Source organism: Lygodium microphyllum, chromosome 20 (genome assembly GCF_053477565.2).
Source record: "Lygodium microphyllum isolate KBCC chromosome 20, Lygodium_microphyllum_v1.1.10, whole genome shotgun sequence".
Lineage (NCBI taxonomy): Eukaryota > Viridiplantae > Streptophyta > Polypodiopsida > Schizaeales > Lygodiaceae > Lygodium > Lygodium microphyllum.
The window spans coordinates 74,232,619-74,239,183 of NC_141154.1; positions in this window are offsets into that span (position 1 = coordinate 74,232,619).

A 6,565-nucleotide genomic window follows, 5' to 3' on the forward strand; every position below is an offset into this window, starting at 1 on the left:
ATATAGCTCTCATAATAATCCCTTTGATGACACCCCAAACTCTATGTGACACATCATTGAGGTTTGCTCTATCTCCAAACATAGCTTGCTTCCACCCTATTCTTTGATGCATACCTACCTTCTCAAGTAAGCAAGAAATCTTCCCCTAGCACCTCCCTACAATCCCACATTAAGTGCTTTACTGACTCTTCTTCCCTTCTGCAAAAACACAAATAGGTGAGAGATTCAAGAATCTTATCTTGTGTTTGGTTGAAAGCTTCTTTGCTAAAACCCTCCACAAGATCAGGTTCAACTTGAAAGAAGGAGTAAACAACCATTTCCTCTTGAATCTTCCCCTCTAAGTACCAAGTGAGTTTTCAAGGTCCACCTTTTTCCAATCCTCCCTAGCTTTAATAATCCATTTGTCATCAAACTTATAGAAGTTGCTTAGCTTCTTGAGACTGTTTGCTAGCTTACCATCGTCAGCCACCATCTATCTCAATGGGTTGCATGACTTGGAATATAAAGCAGTGGGCCAATCCTCTTTTATCGGCCATCGCCTCACCCAACCATTCTTTGAGACTGCTTGCTAACTTACCATTGGCAGCCACCATCCATCTCAATGGATTGCATGGCTTGGAATACAAAGTAGTGGGCCAATTCTGTTTTTTTGACCATCACCTCACCCAACTATTCTTTCGCTTCAAATGTTAATCATAAGGGAGTGATAAAGTTGCGGCCCCCAATTGTGACAATTTCTTTTAAATTGCACCCAAGAGCCAATAATGTAGTGTGTGGGTGTGGCTTCTAGCATATGCAAAATGATGTGAAGATCTTTGATAGATTAGTAAGGGTTTGAAACCTCGCTACATTTCTAGCTCCCATCTATTCCTTTTGCTAGATGCTGGAATGCATTTGTTTAGGGGGCCTTTTTTGCAACATGCAAATCCCTTCAACAACTTTAATTTCCAATGAGAGTGGATCGATTGCTTTCAAATTTATTTCATAGATGCATATCAATGGTAGCAAGGTTGCTATAATTTCAATTTTGGCTTCTTTTTCACAAATTTTGAGAACAACAAAGGCTAAGTTACTTCTCACTGTACTAGCTGACTTACCCTAGCTACAAAATATCCCATTACCAAACTAAGGAGATGGGAAAGGAGGCCTACGAGGATTTCAAGGAGCACTCCTTCCAAGTGAATTTAGTCTTATGAAAGACTCTAATGAGTAAGTTTCCTACACAAAAGAGGTTTTTGCAAGTTAAATTTGAAATTGTTGTCACTTCTACATTTTATTGTGGGAATCTTTAGAAGTTAGAGGCCTATGGTCTTTCCCAAAGAAGTGGATGGAACATGTTGATTTCAATGGCAAAATCACTATGAAGAGTGTCATGCTTAATGATCTTGGACACCCAAACAAAGTCTCTGTCAAATTGTGTGTGGGATAGCAACAAGGATCATTTGGACCTTTAGCAAGAATAAGGCTTTTGGTAAATTTTCAACCATGTCCTCTTTAAGTTGGTTGTTATAAGGATGAAAGTTTTGTAGCTTTAAAAGGTCTAGAGAAGAAGAAATCAAAGTATAAGGTTGCACTAGGTGCTCCATGCCTAGATTTTCCTAATGCTTCATACTAGGAAAACAACTTAGTGCTCCACATTGGTTTTAGTAATAGTTAGGGCACTATACTATCTAATTTGTATTATATTGTACATTTTAATATTATGATATCATGTGTCCTCTCTCCCTCATTATTTTTAGTTTCTCTTGTTTCTTTTCCATCCTCTTATCTCTCATCTTTCTTCACCTCATGTGTGCATGTTGTGTACGCATCTGTGTATGTGTGTATGGGTTGCATGTATATATTTGTGTGTGGATATTTGTGGACATTTGAAGAGAAAAGGAAGCAAGTTTCACCAAGCTTTGGTCATGCTAATAGGCTGCTTCAAAGCACACTTTACTGCTCGTAAGGTTACTCTATTGACTCTCTAAGACATACATCAAAGCATCTGTCCAACCCTATTGTATGAGTGCAACCTCACCACCTTTGTAACTTTCTATGTTTCTTACTACAAGTGCTATCTGATTGGTTCCATGTGTATGTGTGTAAAAATGTAGTGCGTGAGGGGGTCAGTGATGAGGAAGCAAGGATACATATTGTGTTAACAAAATTGTTGTTCATGCAACATGAACATGTTAGATAGAGAGTCTAGAGCTTTAGCTTGAATGTCCTTTAGAAAAAGGGTCATTGACTCTAATTGTGAAGCTTCCAAGCATCTTATATTGTGTATTAGTCATATAGGTAAGAAAGTTGAGAATTCATAAACAATATAGAACCACAAAGGAAGCTACTACTTGTATCCAATTGGAGGAACAAGGTTTTTCTATAAATGGAATCCATACTACATTAGATGAGGTTGCCTAGCTAGACATAAATATTTTGGCACAAGGTGCCTCTGAGCGTACCTTAACTAGGGAATGGATAGTTGGAAAAAATATGCCGAATTGGTCGTAGTGAGCTAGCATAGAAGTGTAGTAAATGTAGTTACTGTTAGTGTACCATAGGCAACTTTGTAGCTTGAAGGAAAAGGGCCCTTGGCTAGATGTAATGCAACCACAACAAGTGAATTAGGAGAAAGAAGCAGCTAGTTTATCATAAACAAATTAAGCAAGTAATACATTTCAATCTCCTTGTTTTAGGGATACTAGGTGGTAGGAGATCTTTTAATAACTAGTTTTACAAAGTTGGCCAATCCACCAATAGGTCTAATGTAAGTATGAAATTGAAGGGAATCTTATATTTTAAATAAACAATTAACAAAATTACAACAATCCATGAATAGCTAAGACATCCAACCCTTTGAGGAAGGGTAGTATATTCTGGGCACCCATAATGTATTCCAATGCATATTGGTATTGTGTAGCTAAAAATTAGAGTTTCCTTTGTTTACACACATCATTGCTTATAAGAGGCACCCATGTTTCTTTGTGCACTTAGTTTTTATAATGCCCTAAGCATACCATGCAATGTATGGTGATGAGTAGGTTAAATGCCACGCCATAGAAGGGGATTGTAGTGCATTTATATTTCTAGTATAGAAGTGTACACCCATGTATCATTGTAAGCACTTTGTTCATGCACAGCCCAAAAAAATCCCCTTACAAGTATTAGCAAAGAAAATACCCATCAACCATCTTGTACCATCCAATTTGAGAGGGATCTATGTCTAGGGGGTGGCACTTGAGGGAAGCACCTCCCAACATAGAGGTAGTCCCATGGTAAATACCATTTTTGATAGTCGATATTTGGAGAATTAGTTTCTATTTTATGACTAGAGGTTTTCATAGAGTATTGCCTAAATATGGGTGAATATGTAGCATGTGTAGGACTTCCAAATCATGTCATCTTATGAGAATTCTAACCTAGTAGGACTATGGTAAGTACATGATCTACCAATTGCTATATTTGCATCAATCTCCTATGTTGATTCTATTTTCTAGTTAGATAGCATAAAAAAGAGGGTAAACAACTATAGATCTTGACTCAAAAACATGAAGATTGAGGTCCATTTACAATACAATTTTTTGGAGGATCGCTACATCATTATGAGGAATATAATTAGCAAAGATGCCAAGTAAGCTTTAACAACAAACCAGATAACCAAATTGTAAATTATCAAGCATTCAATGTGGATGGTAAATGTACCATTATTTCACCCAAATACATCAAGGAAGAAGATACTCTCGTTTGAGAGAGAATTAAGTGACTCCACTCTTAGAGCTTCGACTTGTAAATGCCTTTATTATAGTCAGGAGAAGACAAATGTGATATCCCACTTATAGTGTTGTTAATTAGGAGACTGTCACAAGCTTTGACTTCTAATGCTTACTATAGTCATGGTTAGAGATCATCGTGAGATTTAGCTTGTAAGAACTTATTGTTGTTGTCAAAGGACACATTAATATCCCACTTGTAGTTTTGATAGAAGGGTGACCACGAGTCGTCTTACTCCATTTACAAGAGCACAATATACGATGTAGTAGTCTTGAACATGAAAATATGTCATAAATATAGTATTTAGAGAAAATATAATCCCTCATGGAAAGTTCTTTTAGTAGTCATCTTAGATCAAAGTCCCAACCAAGAAAGATGCTTATTGGAAATTTGGTTAGTGCATACCACTACCTTGCCTTCTAAAGCCCAATATAAGAGTAGGAGCTCATGATTCATGAAAATCCAAAACCCTATAATAAGCATCATTCAAAGAGGAGTACATTGATCCATGGAGTTCTAACCCACATGCTATGAGAGAGAGTGTGTGTCATTGTGAGACAATGACAATACCAACCCATAATTGGTGCCGAACTCATGCTTATAGAAATTACAAGGAAGCCCACATTTTTTAGGAATGAATTCCACAAGTATATAACAACCATGAATAAAATAACTTGAAATATGGCAAGATATGGAGAGGTTGTTATCTTTACTTCCAACACTAGCTAGGTAAATGATTAATATGAGCTATCCTATGTTGCAGTTGTCAATAGAGCAACCTAGTGACATGCCTTTCACCATTTCCAATTAGATACCAAATACATTATTTGTGTTGCTCGAAATATTAAAAAAGCTAGAAAAACTACAGTTCCATTTCTACACATTGATGAATGAGGGTGTGTCTTCCTAGTTTTATCCCCGAGTGCCCAATGTAGTCATGAGAAGTGAGAATTAAGGGTCTCTTGCTATAGTTCCATATCTTTAGTACTACAAAATTGGTGAAAAAAAAGGGGGGGTGGAGGAGGGGGGAACAGAGAGCCCATGGTTGGAGGATGAATGTCCTTTAGAAAAAATATTGAGGATGCTAACTATGAAGATTCCAAGCATCTTATATTGTGCATCAATCATATAGGTACAAAATTTGGGATTTCACTAACAATGTAGGACCACAAGGAGGTGACTACTTGTATCCAATTAGAACCATATTTTTTGTATCCATGGCATTATTTTAGTACTTTAGATGAGGTTGCCTACCTAGACATAGATATTCCAACACTTACAAGAGTGTGTGTGTGTGTGTGTGTGTGTGTGTGTGTGTGTGTGTGTGTGTGTGTGTGTGTGTGTGTGTGTGTGTGTGTGTGTGTGTGTGTGTGTGTGTGGAGAGAGAGAGATGCAATGAAGTGATCAATTAATCCTTACAAAATGTCAAAATGACCTATGAAATCATAATTTATAGCCATTTGTAAAAGGATACAATTGTTTGGAGGTAAATAATACAATGAAGGAAATCTACATCTAAATGTTGTTAACAAAAGAAACCAATTGGCAATATGAGGGTGTGCATCATCTTTGAATATCACTCATCGATCATTGAAGCATAGTCTCAATCTCCTCCCATGTAGAGAAGATCCTAGGTGGTTTGGCTTTGTCCTAATAAATGATTTGCCATATCCTCCTATGTACATGTGATCAACATATCTTTCGAGCTCTAGGGCACCTAGATTGGCTGAGAAAAACTATTTGATCAATTAGTGTCTCTCGAGTAGATGTAAGTTGAGGCTATGTAGGGGGCTCTTTGGTTGTTTGGTCTAAGGCAATTTGCACGCACCTCATGAAGAAATTTGTGGATGTCTCCAGATAGGCTATGGGCAAACTTGTGCTCTACCTCTGAGGGTGGGCTCTCTAAGTCCTCATATTTCTAGGAAAAAAGGAACAAGGCATCTCTAGTCACTATAGTCCATGACTCTTGATAAGGGCCCAATCCATATAATGAGAGCACCTTAAATCTAATAGTATATAAGCATTGATAGAAGTAATGCTCCTTAGACTTTGGCTATTGTTAATGGATCCAATATATGTGCTTCTCTAGGGGTACAAATGTATATCTACCGGTCTCAATCTCTAACTGGTGTGAGGAGGTGCATATTTGACAAATGACACATCTAATCCCATGTGATAGGTGAATATCCATGTATCTTAGGTGTACAATAAAGCCATCCTCAATGGCATGGAGAAAATTGTCTTGATAGAAAGCTACATTTTTCTTTTGACTTTGAATCTCATTAGCAAATCCAATATATATGCTTCTTTAGAGGTATAGATGTTTATCCAATAGTCTTAATCTCTAGCTAGTGTGTGAGGAGGTGCATATTTGACCAATAACACATCTAACCCCATGTGATAGGTGAGTATCCATGTATCTTGGGTGTATAATAAAGCCATCCTCAATGGCATGGAGAAAATGGTATTAGTAGTTAGAAAGTTATCTTTGTCCCCATCACATATACTTGTGTCCTTCATGTCCTAGTTTCCACCCGAATCAAATCATGTTTGATGACCTTCCCAATCTTTGAGTAACCTAGAGTGAGAGATGGTACATCAAGGGAGTATTGAAAGGGGGTTAGCCTATCCATTATAAGACCATGTAACTCAAACCATGCATATTTGTATCATCAAGGGAGCTCACATTAGTTGTGTACGAATGAAATTGATTTGGCAATAGCCTCTATCACAATTGGAGGAGTCCCTAGCTCAACTTTGAGAGTCTCATGTGGGACTGATGCATTACATATGATCATCCTAGAGATCACAA